We start from the raw sequence: 18,774 nt of genomic DNA, 5'->3' as shown, positions 1-18,774 counted from the left end.
GTGCGGGTTTCCTCCGGACACTCCAGCCCCCTCTCACACTCCAAAGACTTACGGGTTAGAGTTAGCAAGTTGTGGGCATGCTTTATTGGCACTGTAAGCATGGCATTACCTGTCGGCTGCCCCCAGCACATTATTGGAATGTGTTGGCTGTTGATGTAAATGACACATTTCACTACATGCTTCAATTTGCGCCTGACAATTAAAACTTATCTTTACTTGCTTGCACTGGTCAACGCAATGAGTTCAAAAGTCAAGAGCTTTGTTGCAACTTTTTAAAACCCTGGTTTGGCTATGTCTGGGGTATTGCATACAGTTCTGCTCTCCGCAATATAGGAAGGATGGCAGCTCGTTCCATGCACCGCCACCCTCAGTGTAAGAAAAGCCCCACCTCTAACGTCTTTCTTCCAATTACCAGAATCAGAACCCCAGAATCATAACCCCAGAATCATAACCTTGTTCACCAGAACTGTTGTAAGCTACTGAAAATACCAAATGACTGGTGGCTCCCTACAATTGCTCACTTTGAAGGAACTGGGATAAGAATGGAAAATTTATGAAAAAAAAATTGAAGGAGAAAAATACTGGCTATCTACGCGGAATTTGGGAACTATTTAATATGGGAACCATGACGCTAATTTAACATTCCAGACCTTTCAAAATTTGAAGATAAAATCAGGTTATAGAGTTTAATCAAAGTAAAATAAAGAGTGTTCAAAAACCACAAAATGTTTTCTCTTTCAGTTTAAATCTCAGCAGCAGGTTATTACAAATACCTACGTATTTTAGTGGTTTTGACAGGTTTCTAAGACCCTGGCTATTTGCTATTGAAACACAAGGTCATATTAAACCTGAAAATGAAATCCTCATAAAGTCTATTGCCAATATATGTACCCCTATATAATCCCAGGTCAGGTGGTCTTGTCTGATTTTAAATTGTTTTGTTTCAGCAGAACAGCAGGGCTGAAAAGACAGTTAAATAACCGAGACAAATTACTCTAATTTTAAATATTTCAAAGAAAAAAAGAGCCTTCTAATGTAGGGAGTAGGGTTTCTTTTTCATAAATTATTCAACATCAGCAGAAACAATTCTAAGACATGTTTTGCATAAATTATGTTTTACATTTAAAGCACATGGGATAACTTGGACACCAGCCAACTGCAAATCTACGATGGGTTAAGCATTCACTTGGAGCTGCAGTAGGCTGCATTAGCTTAGAATGTGGGAAACTTTTATCCTTTGATCCTCAATAGTCCTGAGGCAGTAATATGTCCAATGTATTCATACATGAGCTTCAAACAATACTTATCAATTCAATTCATGATTCACCAACTGAAAATGCACTCTCCTCTAGGTACCTATGACATTTAAAGTCGGCATGCTGCTTTTTGCATAGTTGGTGAGAAAATATTGCAAGCTCTTCCCTGAAAGATGCTTCACTTTTTTTTTGCTTTATTAATGCCTCACTGGGGAAATGCACCATGTGGCTTGGAAGGAAGCAATTTGTTCCTCAGTCTGTGATGAGTTAAATCATCTCAGAGGTATCATCTGGCCTTCTGGAAATAGCCTCAAAGCCCTTTCGGTAGAGGAAGCAATAATTTGGCTGGGAATGCTTCTCTCTGCTGATTAATATCCAATTGGAACTATACTTTTTCTCAGCTGGATTTAGACTTGACACAAGAGTCAATGGTTGTGTTTGTTGAGGTCAGTCATCTCAGTTTTTGGACTTCACTGCCGGAGATCAATGGGACAATGGCTTAGTGGTGCAGTATGCACACATGCAGGAGAGAGCACATGCACTTCAATTAAATTCATTGATATCATTGGGTTCAAATTTTCTAATGCAATGAGGTCAATGATGCCAAGCAGAGTCGATAGGCTGACTGGTCTAATTCTGCTCCTATATCTTATGGCCTAAACAAAACTCGCATTCTTCAGTCGGGATATTGAGTACTTGAATTGGGACAGCTGTACAAGATGTGCTTTAGGCTACATTTGGAGAACTGTGTAGAGTTCTGGTCACCCTGTTACTGGAGGAATGCTATTCAATTGGAAAGGGTGCAAAAAATTTAGTAGGGCGCTTCAGTTATAACAAGCAGCTGGATGGGCTGGGACTTTTTGAGGAGCATGGATAAAGCAAATAGCCAACCTAAGCAGAAGGCACAGGTTGAAAGTGAGAGGGACAGATTTAAGAAGCCCTGACAAGCAGCTTTCCCACACAGAGGATGATCCATAATGGAGCAAACTGCCTGGGGAAGTGGTGGAGGAAGATACAATGGCAACATTTGAAGGCTATTAGACAGGTACATGAATGGAAAAGGTTCAGAGAAATATAGGTTAAATGCAGTCAAATGAGACTAGTTCAAGTGGGCAACTTGGTCAGCATGGACAAGTTGGGCCAAAGGGCCGGTTTTCCTTGCTGTATAGCTCGCTTGCTGAAGATAATTTACGTAAATTAATAAAGCACATCATTATATCCGAGTAAAATTCGTTTGAAATGAATATTCTTAATATCCAGCAAAATTACCCGCTTTAGTCATTTGCAGTAAAACGATCAAGCCAACTGGAAGATAGAAACCATTATTTGCACCAAAAAGGGGCCAGATCTCCAGGTCCTGGCCCAACGCCTAGACATGAGTGCCCGTGCCGGACTGAGAGCAAACCTTCGCCGCCTACAAGCGCACTGTGAGGTAGAGTGGATTCCCTTCTGCGCGTCCACTTCAGGGAGTTTATTCCGAGACCCCACTCCCAGATCATCCAGACAGCTTTCTCAGTTTACTGGCTACGGAAGGCTTTTTAACAGATTTTAAATGCCTTTGATCATCAGGAATATTTGAAAAAGCTACTAAAATCGATTTAAATGTTTTAACAATTTAAAGGATTAAAGTAATTACTTGAACTTCTATTTTTCCTCAGAATCGACGAGTCCACTTCTCACAGGTCCTCTCCAACTCTTGGGTGTAAAGCTGAGCTGAATGTCAAGTGCAACTAGACCCATTATTCCGCGAGCGACTGCTCCGCCAACGGGCTCCACGGTGACTCCAGCGACGGGGTGAATTGCGACGCCCCCTGACCGTTTTCCATGTCTATTTGTGATTCAAGGTGTCCCGAGGCCCGAACGGCAACATTTTATAGGATTAATTTTATTAACACTTTACTGCAAGACCAGGGGATAATTTCCACACTCCGAAAGGGGCGTAAAATAAATACTGTCAATGAGAATGAAGGAAATAGGGGGAGTTGATTACACATAATTTGGGGTTTTGAAACGGAAGAACTTTGAACGAATTTGTGGGGTTATATTCCCGAGTCCTGAATGTTTATGACGTAATTTATCTAAGGTGCTGTTCAAATATTCCTAGCAAACACCTTACGGCAGGTATTTGGCTCGTTTTAAAAAAACAAATTTCCACTCCCTCCCCCCTTAAATTAATTTCTATTCAGCAGAGCATGCGCTGGGCATATTTAGCGCTGCTTGTTCGGTTAAAGCTACTGCTAGAGATTGCTAACAGATTGGCAAGTATTAACTTTTATTTCTTACTTATGCAATCAATTGGGTTGGTAATTTTTCTAGAAATGTGCTGCTAATATTAAGTCCGATTTGTGTGTGTAAAATAACCCTAAAAGGTTTTTTGCTCATTACTGCTTATACTGGTGGGATTATGTTGTAAAACCCTGAGTAAAGTTGAAGAGGATGTTTATCTCAAACGGCGATAAACAGAATGAAATGTTATAAGCCTCAGTGAAAGCTCGAAATAAGAAAAATCATTTAATCGTAAAGATTGTCATCAAGAAGAGTGGATGCTGTATTGATTAATTCCATTAGTAAGGATTTGAGACGAGCAAAGAGAACATGTTAAGAGATGATCTTTATCCACTTTGAGTGATCTCCAAACTGCAACTTACAGGAGTGTGTGGGGATTTTGCATTTCTTCAAGCAGGTCTGTCAGTATATCTTTGAATGTCCATCTGGAAATCTCTTTGTGTGGTAGAGTGTTAGCTTTGGGTGTCTGAAAATGGGCACCCGAGCGTGACGTGCCTGCTGGAAATTAAAAAGTAACTGTGCCTTGCGGTAATTATCTTTGGGATCTGGCACTCATGTTGGTTTGCTGATTTCTCCAGCAAATTGTGAAGACTTTCACCGTTGGTGTTATCTTTACAGTGGGCCAGGTGTCTGCTGTAAATAGTCCAGGTCTCAGAAGCGATTAAGATTCATGGGATCCATGTTGAATTGGCCGTTTAGATTCCAAACTGGCTTGCCCTAGAAGACACAGGGTAATGGTTGCAGGACCCTATTCTAGCTGGGGGTCTGTGGATCTATATAAATGACCTGGATGAGAATATAGATGGGTGGGTGTTGAAGATTGGAGGCGTTGTAGAGATCATTTGTAGAAATAGGCAAGAGAAATAGCAGGTGGAGTTTAACCTGGCCAAATGTGAAGCGTTGCACCTTGGTAGGGCAAATGCAAAGAAACGGTACTCTGACGAGGGCAAGATCATTATCACTGCTGATGAGCAGAGGGATCTTGGCGTCCCAGCTCATAGCCCCCTAAAAGTGGCTGCACAGGTTAATAGGGCGGTTAGGAAGGCATATGGCATGTCTGCCGTTATTAGTTAAGGTACTGAGTTCAAAAGTCAGGAAGTTATGTTGCAGGTTGAGTTGGTGGTGAAGAAGGTGAATGCAATGTTGTCATTCATTTCTAAAGGTATAGAATGTAAGAGCAGGGATGTAATGTTGAGGCTCTATAAGGCACTCCTAAGACCACACTTGGAGTATTGTGTGCAGTTTTGGGGTCCTTATTTTAGAAAGGATATACTGACATTGGAGAGGGTTCAGAGGAGATTCATGAGAATGATTCTAGGAATGAAAGGGTTACCATGTGAGGAATGTCTGGCAGCTCTGGGGCTGTATTCTCTGGAGTTCAGGAGAATGAGGGGGAATCTCATAGAAACATTCTGAATGTTAAAAGGCCTGAACAGATTAGATATGGCAAAGTTATCTCCCATGGTAGAGGAGTCTAGGACAAGAGGGCGCAACTTCAGGATTGAAGGATGTCCATTTAGAACAGAGAAATTACTTTAGTCAGAGGGTGGTACATCTGTGGAATTTGTTGCCACGAGTGGCTGTGGAAGCCAAGTCATTGGGTGTATTTAAGGCAGAGATAGATAGGTTCTTGATTAGCCAGGGCATCAAAGGGTATGGGGAAAAGGCAGGGGAGTGGGAATGACTGGAAGAATTGGATCAGCTCATGATTGAGTGGTGGAGCAAACTTGATGGGCTGAATGGCCTACTTCTGCTCCTCTATCTTGTGGTCTTATGGTCTAACTTTATAAAATTCTGGTTAGGCTGCATCTGGAGTATGCAATGCAGTTCTGGTCGCCCCATTACAGGAAGGATGTCAAGGCTTTGGAGATGATGCAGAAAGGTTACCAGGATGCTGCTTTGATTAGAGGGCACTGAGAATTGGACCGGCATTAGTTGTTTCCTCCAGAGGAGCGGAGGCTAAGTGGAGATCTGACAGAGATTGATAAGATTATGGGAGATGTAGATAGGGTAGACAGATAGTATCTTTTTCCCCAAGCTTGAAATGCCTAATACCACCGGGCAGGCATTTGAGGAGAGAGGAGGTAAGTTCAACAGAGATATGAGAGGCAAGTTTTTTATACAAAGAGGTGGGTGTTGAAATGCTTTGTCTGGAGTGTTGGTGGAGGCAGATACATTAGGGACTTTTATGAGATGTTTAGATAGGTACATGAATGTGATGAAAATAGAAGGATCTGGACATTGTGCAGCCAGAAGAGATTAGTTTTGTTGACTATTTGATTACTAATTGTATGTTTGGCACAACATTGTGGGATGAAGGGGTTGGTCCTGTGCTGTATTGTTCTATGTTTGATGTAGGAAGGCAGGGATCAATACTATGTGACTTTAGTGCAGGTCTGAAGTCTTGATCTTCAATACTCTTTTCCTCAGCAAACCAAGGGTTTGCACATTGAAGATGATGATAAACCACTTGCTAAATACCAAAGATTTTCCTCATGGTGCTCTTTGATCTTGCCTGAAGTCCACAATTACCTATAACTAACTGAGATATAGCTTCCAGAGTATTTATACATTGTAGGTACAAATATATGTTATAATTTTTATACTTTGAGTGTGATATCTTCCTGTTCCCCTTTCATGTCCTGATGATGTAAGAGATGGTGTGAAGTCTTTCAGCAACATGCAGCAGTCACTTTTGAGTAGAAATTAGGAAGAGTTGGAGGTTTGCTTATTAATTCCTTCTTGCCAGGAGGTGCCTTGATGTTTTCCCTGATTGTAAAGCTTTGATCTCATTCATCAATCTGGCTTTTGTCTGTCTGGTTGAAGTGTCACTTCGCTGTGATGATAGCTGCTTTGGGCTCTCTGATCTATTGAGCTCTTCATGTCATTACATTTGTAAGTTTGATTCTGCATTAATTAGTTTTTCATTGAATGGTACTCTATGTAGATGCTAAAACACTTAATCTAATATGCAAAGTACCGAGAGCAACTATCCAGTAGCAAATACAATGATAAGGCTGTGAAGAGTGGGTCAGTTCTAGTTACTTCTCCAGCAGTAGGTAGTAGGTATTAAGCAACTCCATTGTAAAACCAGAAAACCATGCACAGAAATACTCCTCCTAATTTTAATGATTCTATCTCAACATTCGAACTGTAGATGTTCTTGAGGAGGACCAAGATAATTGTGATCATCAAGGTGAGATACGCTACTTCTAATTCTGGTGCCTAATATCAAACATTTTCAAACCTGGTACAACTGGAATTCTAGAGATACAAGTTGGCCACCATCACAAAATGGGGGACAGTGAATTACACTGGACAACAAAGATTTTGCTTCCTGAATACTTTTGATTGTATCTTGTGGATTTTAGGCTGCTGGTCATGAAAATCACCATTTTAAAAAAAGCACCCATATTTACTATTTCAATTCATAATTCAAGTCAATTAAAATGGTGCCCACTATGTAAGCTGAAAAGTCTTCTATCTTGTCCAGGCACACCTGGGTATGCTTCAGCAGGGTGGATGCTGCGTGGGAAGACAGGTTTTAGAGAGGCTATAAATTTCCATGAAGGATTTTGATATTTGAGACAGATGTTTCCCAGAGTAATTGATGCCAAGATTAAGGAACACACATCAAAGTTGCTGGTGAATGCAGCAGGCCAGGCAGCATCTCTAGGAAGAGATACAGTCGACGTTTCAGGCCGAGACCCTTCGTCAGGCATTTTGGTCGGTCCACAAATCAAGCAGGTCATCAGGCAATTTGAAGAACTTCTAGTGGGACCGGAGAAAATCACTTGGAAGGCATTCAAAGACGTTGTTGAAAATTTTGGCAATGACAGAGCACCAAACTATATGCAGCTGGTTAACAACATGCTTCAAGCATACAAAACCATGAAGTGCAACACGTCACCAAAGATTCATTTTCTGCATTCCCATTTAGATTTCTTCCCTGCAGATCTTGGCGCTGTTAGTGACGAACATGGTGAAAGCTTTCACCAGGACATTGGATCATGGAGAAACGTATCAGAGCAATTGGAATCGATCAATGCTGGCTGATTATTGTTGAACTGTTAAGCGAGAAATCTCAGGCACTGAGTAGAAATGAAAATCATCAACTCAACATTTTTAGCTTAGTTGAACTGTTGCAAAGTGTCAGCACCATTATGCAATTAAATGCATTATATGCAATAAAAGTTAGTTTCTTGTTTCTCCAAATTCCCATGTGATAGAAGTGGTCTGAAATTATATTTGTGTTCAGCTTCAATTGGTGTGTCATAAACAACAAGAAAATTCTGAGGAAGCAGTGCTTTTGAAAAGAAAATGTTGTCCAGGTTATTGGCCCATTTTACGGAGTCCTACTTTTATTTTTTCTCTTGGATTGGGCTGTCTTTATCCCTTACAGCCCAAGCCAATATTTTTCTCCTCCACACTAGCAGCTGTATAGCCTTTCTAAACTGTTTTTAGATGGATGTGTTTTTAGTTTGGATTTTGAGAGACAGATGGCTGTGAACTGCTTTCCATAAATGTATCTGCAGTAGTTGTAAGAATTGTGGGCAGGTCTCCAGGAATCCAAACTATATAAAGCGCAACATAAATATACCTTGAGTAGTTCACATCTGGCACTAACTAAATTATTGACAGGTTTGTTCTGTGCATGTGCATTTATTAGGTAAATTGTCCAAAGTGGGCAAGCCCATTTCACTTTATATTTGGAGCTACGAAATGTTCATCAGATCAGTCAAGCTAGATTGAAGTTTATGTATCTTAAACAAAATCACTGAGCTTATGTTCTTGAAATAATGCTAAGGGAAATGCAAGTTAATTTTATTGTGGCCTTGCACATAGAAGGAAATTTAACATTGATTTACCCAAGCATTTTATTTTTTGTCTTTTGTCCTACATCGTGAGAACAATTGAGCCCCAGGATAGAGGAAAGAGAGGGAATAAAAGGTGTTTGCATATTGTACCTTAGCGGTTTGTGTGACATGATTACAGCTCAGGGCGTCAGAGTTCAATTCCAGTGTGTTCTATAAGGAGTTTGTACCTCCTCTCCCTGAATGCTTGGGTTTCCTCCCACAGTCCAAAGACGAACCAGTTAGGTTAATTGGTCATTGTAAACGTCCCGTGATTAGACTAGGGTTAAATCGGTGGATTTCTGGTGGCCAGAAGGGCTTATTCTACGCTAAATTTCTAAGTAGGTAATAATAAATAAATGTGACGGAATAGGGAGGATGTATGGTGTGTGACTGAAGTTGACTTTGCAATGGAGAAGAAAAATGTAACAATACAAAGTGAAAGAGGGAAAAAGCACAAAAATAATAAACTCACCACAAGTCCTAACAACTAGGAGAGGTCAAAGGACAGGGCAAGATAAAAACAATCGGAAAGTAAGAGTTACAGAACGGGAAAATAGAAAGAAATTGACATGGGTTATCAAAATTATAATTCAGGAAGGCTTAAGAATTGATAGCAGAAATAATGGAAGTGTGAAAATAGCATGGATGATGCATTGTGTCAGTAGATGCAATAGTGCAGCTCGAGTACAAAAACATAATTTAGAAGTTATTTTAGCAAGACATACACTGAGCCTGGATGGTCTGCAGCCAACGCAGGGAGGAAGTGCCAGCTCCTTTGAGTGTGAGGTCATGAATGTGTTCTGCTGCAGAAGAACTAATGAGGACTTTGATGGAACAGCATGCCGATTAAAGCTGATGAGTTTGCACAATAAAATTCTCTGGGCAATGGAGTGCTGGCTGAAAGGGTTTACGTGCAGTCAAGAAATGTGGAGATTTCCAGTACTAACTATGCATGGAGTTTTTCAGTCTGGGGTGACTTGGCAATTGCAATCCAATATTCAGGTGAGGCAGTGGAAGTTTATCATATTCTCCTACATCCGCTTGGTAGGATTAATGAGGTAAAAGCATCAGCAAATCTTCAAAGCACAGATTTGCAGTTCTCTTTCAGGTTGATAGCACTGATGAGCCTACTATTATCATTTCACTCTTTGTCCTCTTGTTTTTGCTTCTCAACCAGGTCACATTGAGAAAGTGCCATTCAGCCAGGTCTTCTAGGCTTGTGCTGACTTCAGGATCACCTGCAGTCTTACCCCCTGGAAAACACCAACCTTTCATCAGCCATGCTGCAACCATGGCTACTGGAGACCGCAGCATGTAGAAGTGCATTTAAATGGTCACTCAGGGAAGTGTGATTTTATAGATGTTTCCATACAATTTTGCTTTTTCAGTTTATGAATTTAACTTGTAATGTTTACTTTGTGTTGACTTTAATCGTCTTCATTGATTTAAATGAGAGAGGGGTGGGGTGAAAAAGTCTCCTCTCCTCTCAGACAGAGCAAGGATGTTTTGTGTCCCAGATTTTCACCTGGCCCACTAGCTTCCACATGTTATTACATTTCTCCACAAGACTCATCTTCCTTTTCCCTATCTGCCCCTTTCAGTATTCTGAGAGATCCCTGATCTAGTAAAACAACAGAGGAACGGCCCTTTGGCCCACAATATCTGCACCAAATATGATGCCATTCTGAACTAATTCCATCTCCTTTCCTGTTTATATCTGTCTAAATGAATCTGAAATGTATCTGCTTGTACCACCTCCCTGGGAGCATGTTCCAGGCACTTAGTACTCTGTCAGGCTCATTGGTCTATAACTTCCAGGAATATCGCTGTTGAGTATCTTATACAAAAGAAAACTATTGGCTGTTCTACAGTCTGCTAGCTAAAGAGGATACAAAGATCTCCATTAAGGTCCCAACAATTTCCTCCTGTCCTTTCTTCAATATCCTGGGGTAGATTCCTTTGGGCCTTGGGGAGTTATTTCCCTTAATATCTTTTCTAATACATCCAACACCACCTCCTATGCTCTGGAATATCAACATACCCTTCCCTAATCTCACCTTCATCCATGTCCTCCTTGGTGTATACTGATGTGACATATTCATTTTGGGCCTTGCACACTTCCTCTGGGTCCATGCATAAATTCCCTTGTATGAGCCTGCCCTTACCCTTGCTACTCTCTGGGATTCTCCTTAATCCTACTTACCAAGAATATTTCATGGCTGCTTTCAACCCTTCTAATTCCTTGTTTGTTTTGTGTTGCTTTTTTTTTATTTCTCAGTGGCCTTGTCTGACTTTATTTCCTGAGTTTTACATGTAATTCCTCTTTCTTTTTAATTGAACTTTCAATATCTTTGTCATCCTCACAGGAACGTGGTAGTCCTTAAAGCTAACCAGGTAGTCTTTTTTTTTGAGTAACAAAAACCTTCCACGTGTCTCATATGGATTCATCTGATTTACTAATCTACTTTTCTAGTTCCTATTTAATATGGTTCTGTTAGCCTTCCCCCAATTTAGTACTTGCACCTGTAGACTATTCTTATCCTTAAATATCTTTAAAACCGTTGGAATTATCACTGTTCTGAAAATACTCCTCCATTCAAACTTGAAACGCATGCCAGGCTGATTCCCCAGTACAAGTTTTAGCATGGCCCCCAACCCTTCCTTGATGGGCATCCCCATAAGTCACTCTTTCATCTAAACCTTTACTCACCTTCTCATGGCACTTTTCTACGCATAAGATGCAACACCTGTTCCTTTACTTCAATCCTTCCAATCATCCAGGAAATCCAACAGTCATTTCAGTCATGATTCACTGGCATTTCCACCACTCTGGTATGCTATATGAGATGTTCTTGATGTGATCTCCTGTACATGGAAGAAGCTAGATGCAAAATGGATGATTGCTTTGCATACAGTAGCATACAATCCACGGGGTAACTGCATTTCTTTTTGTTAGACACCTTAATTCTCCATTGCATTCCCTCTCTGACTTGACTTCTTCACTGTTCCGATGAATCCCAGTGTCACCTTGAGTAGCAGCACTTCGGGACTTGACATTGAGTTCTACAATTTCCTTTTACTCGCTCTCACTATATCAAACCTGGCCTGTTCTGCTGTGGGTTATTCAGCTGAAAGATTAATTCAGTTTTTCTCTATGCTGACATTGCTTTTGTTTCGATACAACAGCAAACATTGTTTTGCTTATATCGTATTTCATCTGACAACATAGGTTTTGCTGCACACCTGCTGCTTTTGTAGTTGGTGTGGTTTAGTTTCAGTAACAGACGTGGAGCCGTATGTCACAGAAGCAGGGTCTGTGATCCATCACATCCATGTCACCATTCACCACAGAGAGTGGTGAATATGTGGAATTCTCTGCAACAGGGAACAGTTGAGGCCAGTTCATTGGCTGTATTTAAGAGGGAGTTAGATATGACCCTTGTGGCTAAAGGGATCAGGGGTATGGAGAGAAGGCAGGTACAGGATTCTGAGTTGGATGATCAGCCATGATCATACTGAATGGCGGTGCAAGCTCGAAGGGCCGAATGGCCTACTCCTGCACCTATTTTCTATGTTTCTATGTTGTCTTTACTGCCCGTCTATATTCACCCCACTTGTTTGCCTTCATTGTGAGATGTGTTATCAGCAGTAAGTCATATTGTCCAATAGCCATTCTTTGTCTTCTTCCCGGTGCCCACCAGAAAGCAAATATCACCGTGCTGTGTAACGAGAGCATACTGACTGCTACCAGTTAACACCCCCTTGTTTTGCAGCACTAACTTGCATGGCATGCTGTCTGAGCTCTCAGAGCAGCTGGGTTTTGAGGAAGTAGATTCCTGTCAAGTATCCTTTGGAGCTTGCATGTTGTGCCTACCGAACAAATTGCATTGACCTCAGCTGCAAGCCTTAAAAAATCTGTTTACTGTTTTTGGGGTTCCATGACAGGAGTGATTAAAATGTGGCTTTTGAATAGAGCTTCAGTGACTCCTCTAATGCAGTAGTGAATAGCAGACTGTAGGATATTGCAAGTATTTATTTATTTTTATTTCGAGATATCTTTCTGTAAAAACATCTTCCCAGCTCAACAAGCCTGTGCCACCCAATCACATCTATGTAACCAATTAACCTACTAAGCCATACATCGGTGTAAGGGAACCAGAGGACCTGAAGGAAACCCACGCTGTCCCAGGGAGGAGATAGAAACTGCGGAATTGAACCCTAGTCACTTAATCGTGTTTCACTAACTGCTATACTGCTGTGCAATGCTAGAGCCAGCATTAAAGTAAATTTGGTGGCTACTGTCAATGCAGTTCTGACAGTGGGAGGCAAATTTCAGTGAAGATTTCCTTCTTCGAATCAGAGCCCTCAGACATATTTTGTTGCTTGGGTTTAGGTGAGTAAAATATCCTCTCAAATTCTGAGTTTATATAGCTTCCTGCTCCCCTTCTTCAAGGAGTTTGGCTCTGTGTGCACTATATTTTGTCTGTTTTTCTATATTTCAAAATGTCCTTGAATGCAGCCTTATTCAGAATAACTGAGGTACTCTTTGAAACAATGACCAAATTCTTCAATAGCTGATGCAACACTCCCTGAAGAATTTAGCAACTTTTAAATGACTTTGAAAGCATATGGAATTAATACAACAACTAGCAAAATCTTTAAACAGTCAGTGATTGCTTATAAGGATATAGGTGGCGGTGTCATTGAGCTGCTGAAAGCATGCTACGCACAGTTAAGAAAGGGTTCTAGATAGAGAATAATAAATTTAATTTTTCTTTGTGCAATTCATTCTATTTGTCTGCCTTTGATTGCCATAATGCCAGCATATCACATTTAACAGCAGGGAAAGTCTGGAGAAGGGATAATATAAAGTTTCTGTACCCAGACTCTGCAGAAGCATGCTTCTTAAGCGGTTGTCTTGTCATCCAAACATATAACCAACAATCACCAACAAATTTCCTGTAGATTTTTATCAGTAAAGATACCATAGTTGTAGAAAAACATAGGCCATCGACAGAATACGCAGCATGCATTGCTCATGCAAATATATGATTAGCACCAAAGAGAACACAGAACCAGTGGAAGAGCGAATTAGATTACTAGCTGAATACCCAAAGCAAGAGATCGGAGGTGGAGCTGGCAAGAAATTCTGTGTACACAGATGTACACTTGGACAACCTTTGCCAGGTGTGATATACTTTCACCCCTTCCCTTATTCAGGAGACAGAAGTTCTGCCACGGGAGAGATACGAGTTCCAGTGAAATATGGAGACAATTGTTGGATCCTGTGACTTGGGGTAGTGAAGAGAATGGATACATTATTGGGGTGAAAGTGGCAGGAGCCGGTCAAACTGGTCTGAAGCAAAGGAAGTAGTTTACAACGTGCACTGTTGGGGGGACAATATCCTGGCAGGGAAAGCAGCTAGAGTAAAGCAGCTGGAGACTTTTTACTAGTCTGGCAGGGGTTTATGACAGAATATTGTAACAGATGGGAACGTTGAGGCAAATATAGAAATTAAAGAAAGCAAGTCCAGTAGGCAGGACAAAGAGCAAGGAAAATCTAATAGGCTGAATTCAGACGTCCCACCTCTCCTGGGAGTTCCGGGAGTCTCCCACATATCGATAGCGGCTCCCTGATGCCTGCAAATTATATACAATATCCCCAAAATCATTTTTTCTTAGAGAGGGAGAGGAAAAAAAAGAAAAAGAAAATGAATGAATCCTGCTTGATCTCTCTTTGTGCTAAGTAGACCTATCAGTTTTCTCTGTGGGCGAGCTTTACAGTCCCCCTCTCTCCCCCCTCTCTCCTCCTCCCCCCCCCCCCATCACTTCAGTTACTGCCATCTGTAATGACGCTGAAATGATCCGGACCACTGTCGGTGATGAAGTACAAAAGCCTGGCGAAGAAATTCTCAAGGCTGGTGTTGACAACCTGACTACGCGAGGCTGTCCTATACAGGTGGGGCGCATTGGTGTCTTAAAGGGGATTAGAGCGGGGTTTAAATTGGAAAAGTAAGTTCTGATCCCGACTATTGCAGGCAGTGTGTGTGTGTGTGTGTGTGTGTGTGTGACTACAGATGTACATGCCATCGGACGTTGTCCGAATGGACGTTAAGCGACTCACACCTGTAATAAGGATACACCTTATGCTTTTATTTCTTTTAGGGACCACAACATATTAGGGAGGCTAAGCGCAGGAAAAGCTGCTCAAGTATTTCACAGTTCTTTTCAGCAGAGAACCAAAGTCTGACAGAGAAGGTCACTAGAGCTGAGGTGTACTTTACATCTTTCATCGTTGAGCATAACCTGCCATTCCAGGTGTGTACGCGCACAGGCAAGCTGTTCAGGAAAATGTTTCCTGATTCAGAAATAGCAAAAAACTATGCCTGTTCATCAACCAAGTCAGCAGCTATTGTGAACATGGCACATTAAGACAGAATTCAGAAGGCAGCTGTCTCACAAAACGCTTGTGAATCTGATGTCTTGCAAAATTAACAAATTCATTGACACAGACTGCCATGAGGTTGAGACCTCCCTGAAATGAGTTTTTGCAGGGTGGGATGTCTGTGAACTGTATTTATTTTGGCGCATGATTACACGTAAAGCAATTGAGTTCTGGGTAAGCACATAGAATTGTGAGGTTACAGCTACTGTAGAAGCATTGCTGTGGGATGGGCAGGGTTGAAGGGCTATGTTCTAGAGTACAAATGCTACAAGTGTGATAGAGGTGGAGGTAAGTCGAGGAGGGGGAGTTGCATCACTTTGGGATTGTGCTAAAAGTCCTCAAAAGGCAGGAATTAAAAGAGCGGGATGTGAGGAGATTGCAGATAGCAGTAAGAATGATAAAGTTATAATATGCTTTCTAGTTTTAGACTCCCCTACTCTGGGGAGTTGGGGGGGGGAAGATTGTGACTATTCCCCTTATCTATACACCTCATGATTTTGTATACCTCTATAAAGTTACCCCACAACCACCTGTGCTCCAGGGGAGAATAAAGGTTCCAGCTTATCTAACCTCTCCTTAAAATTCAACCCCACCAGTTCCAATAATGTCCTCATGGATCTTTTCTGCACCCTTTCTGGCTTCATGACATACTGCCTGTAGCTAAGCAACTGAAACTGCACACAGTACAACAAGTGTGGTCTCATCGATGTCCTGTACAGCTATAACATGACATCCCAGTTATTGCTCTCACTGCCCTGACAGATGAAGGCAAGTATGTCACATACCCTTTTACAGCACCCTGTCCTCCAGTGTCACTGCTAATACTCTTGGGTCTCTCTGTTCTAGATCATTCTTCATGGCCACAGCTTTTATTGTGTATTCCCTAACCTGGTTTACTTCATGTTTGTCCGAATTAAATTCCAGCATCCATAATCCAGGACTACTGCACCGTTTGAGTGCATTCAGGTTGGCTGCACTAAAGTGAACAAACAACACTTTCTAGTTTTGACTGACAAGTGGCTGGAAGTATTTTGTACACACCTGACTACAACCGATGGGACTGTGAATCTTCTAAAGCACCCTCTTGCATCTTATGGATTCCCAGGTCAGACAGCTTGTGTCAAACAATGGTTCTCAGTTTTTTGTGCACAAATTTGACCTTCCAAGTCAAAATGGAAACATAGAAGACTCTTGCTTCTGCTTGCTGGACCACAGCAGAATCTGTTCCTTATTGTAATGATAGTCTGTCCTCATCGTTTCTATCACTTCTCAAAGAAGATACCTTTGCTGCAAATGAAAGCACCAGAGGGATTTGACCTATAAATTATAGAATGTATTGCCAACTAATGACCAGGCAGCTAAGTAGTAAGAATAATCCTTGGAAATTTTTCTTGGGTTGAACAAACTACTGGACCCCAAAAGTTAATAAATATTATTTCAATGTTGGTGAATAACTATGACCTGTTTACTCTTGTTAAAGGAAATTTAATTTATTGGGGAGGAGTAAATAAAGTTGTGTGATTTATTTTGTTTCTGATTTGAGTTGCAGTTGTGCTAACTTACTAGAGTTTACCAGTAGGAAAAGTCTGGAGAAGGGGAGTAAGAAAAATGTTTGACCCAGATGAATAGCGCATGTATCTATCTCCCTCTTGATTGTTGCAAATAAAGGTTCTTGCAAATAAAACTCAAATGGGTACATCAGCATTGAATTATCAATGAATGTTCATTGAGATCTCAGGATAATGCCTAATACAATCAGCTGTGTAGACACTAACAGCCTCATTAGTGTGACAGCTGGTAGGATTTGTGCATTGGTTTCCATTTTGAAGCTGTCAAACCCATCAGCTCCCAAAAGTTATCCATCACAACGCCGAATGTTATGGCCTTGGTTTTTAAATCTCAGGTTTTTTTTATCAGGAGTTTCTATATACATTGGAAGAGTTATAAAGATGATTTACAGGTCATCCTAGGTTACAAATGTCTGACTTATGGACTATAGACATGAATGCATTCCGACAGTGTTAGTAAACAGCGAGGTCTGACATGCATGCATATCGTCCCTGTGAACGGAAGGGCTAGTTTCCCTTCCCTTTCTCCACTTCTAGTATTGTTTCTTATCAGTTGTCTGTGATTTTGCATCATCAATCAGAATCCAATTTGTTATCACAGTCTTATGATGTGAGATTGGTTGATTTTCAGCAGTAGTGCAAAGTAAGGACATAAAATTACTATAAATTACCAAATAAATAGTAAAAACCAAAGGGAAATGAGGTAGTGTTCATGGACCGTATAGCAATCTGCTGATGGAGGGGAAGGAGCTGTCCTTGAGTCACCAAGTCAATCTGGACCATGTACTGTACCTCCTCCCTGATGGTGGTGATGAGAGGAGGGCGGGTCTCAGATGCTGTTTGTGTTCCTACATGTATACGTTATAAAGAGCTTGAGTTCCCAGTGGGCAATGCAGGCAGTTCACCCTGGAGCTGGAAATGACGTTGGTGAGCTGGTTGCACGCACTCGGTGTGGAGCTAAAGCCATTCTGTAAATAAAATGTTCTAGCGTTTAAACCCATGTTAAGCTTGTCTTTATTAAGAACAAACATAATAGTATGGGTCCTTCATGATGAGTTTTGCTTCCTTGTGGCACAAAATGTCTACGATGGTGGGGAAGGTTGTGCCTGGAGATGGAACAGCGTTACAATTCTGTGGAGATAGACTTGTTCAGTTATTCTTGTGCGTATGCTAAGACTGGAGCAAAATCAGCTTGAGGATATCTGAGAACATGGAACCAGTTTCTTACCCAAGGGCAGCCTTTATGTGACTTCCACAGAATTGTTAGATGTATTGGTTTAACTGTATTCTGTCTGGAATTTATTCAAGATCTCTGGATGGATGGCTTAATAACGGTCTTCATATTCTAGTTCTTGGTATTAATGGACAAGTCTATTTAAAGCATATTTTTGAATTTAAAAAGTAAAATATGAGGAAACAGTATCTTGTTGCTTCCCATTTCATATGTTCCAATGTAAAATAAAATTCTGCTAGAGTTTTGAATATTGGAGGAACTCAGCAGGCCAGGCAGCATCTGTGGAAAAAGAGTACAGTCAATATTGCCAAGTGTGTGTTGCTTGGATTTCCAACATCTGCAGATTTTCTCTTGTTGTAGAGTTTTTAGACTTTGACATTAGTTTTCATTGCCACGTCTGTCAGTGGAATGCAATAGTTAATGGTTGCAAAATATATTGAGCTGCGCCTGTTCTGTGGTACTTAAAATCCACTTCATGATCCCATTAATTGATTTCCTGTCCTTGAGTATCAATCTCCCTTTTAAAACTGTCACCATTATTCCCTTTATATAAATCCATTATGATCCATTTGCTTTCTCCATCAGATACATGTAGAGTCTTCCTTTTCCCTCATATAAAGCAGTTACTTTCTTGTACTTGGAGATTCAGGCAACGAAGCGGCTTACATATTTGGAGGATTGGTCTCTAAATTAGCCAAGTGTTTACAGACAGTTCCTTGAGCATAGTGTAGTGGGTCATACTAGTGTTGGAGAAGCACAACGGCTACTTGCTGGTAGCAAAAAAAACTACTAACTACTTTATTAATCACAGTTTTTCTGGTAAATGATCACTGCAATCAATAGCCTGTAACTTCCTTTTCGGAGCTGAACTTTTGAACCGGTTGTATGACCTGGCATTTTTGCAATGTGAACTGAAGTCTTGAAGGTGCAGGATGGTTGCAGTGTGGCATGTACAGGCTAAGTTGAGGTGGCAGGGCCTGAGAGCGGAGAGTAGGTCGATGTCTAGCCATTGCTGGAACGGACTTGGAGGCGGTTTGATACGGCAGAACTGAGGCAGAGTCAAGGCAGTAGAGCCTCGGCCTAGGCCCAAGAGCAAGGCAAGACCCAAGGTTTGATCCATTTAAATCGT

At 41.1% G+C, this 18,774-nt stretch overlaps 1 long non-coding RNA gene across 1 annotated transcript in view; it reads left to right on the top strand.

Moving 5' to 3' along the window:
- The first annotated feature begins 13,897 nt into the window (after positions 1-13,897).
- Positions 13,898-18,774, top strand: part of LOC134348027 (uncharacterized) — a 75,616-nt gene continuing 70,739 nt past the window's right edge. The window contains exon 1 of the long non-coding RNA XR_010018328.1: positions 13,898-14,357. This is a non-coding gene — a long non-coding RNA (uncharacterized LOC134348027). The remainder of the gene's footprint in view (positions 14,358-18,774) is intronic.

The sequence above is a fragment of the Mobula hypostoma genome, chromosome 6, assembly GCF_963921235.1.
Source record: "Mobula hypostoma chromosome 6, sMobHyp1.1, whole genome shotgun sequence".
Lineage (NCBI taxonomy): Eukaryota > Metazoa > Chordata > Chondrichthyes > Myliobatiformes > Myliobatidae > Mobula > Mobula hypostoma.
Note: the sequence above shows the minus strand (reverse complement) of the source record. Positions and strands in the feature narration are given on the sequence as shown.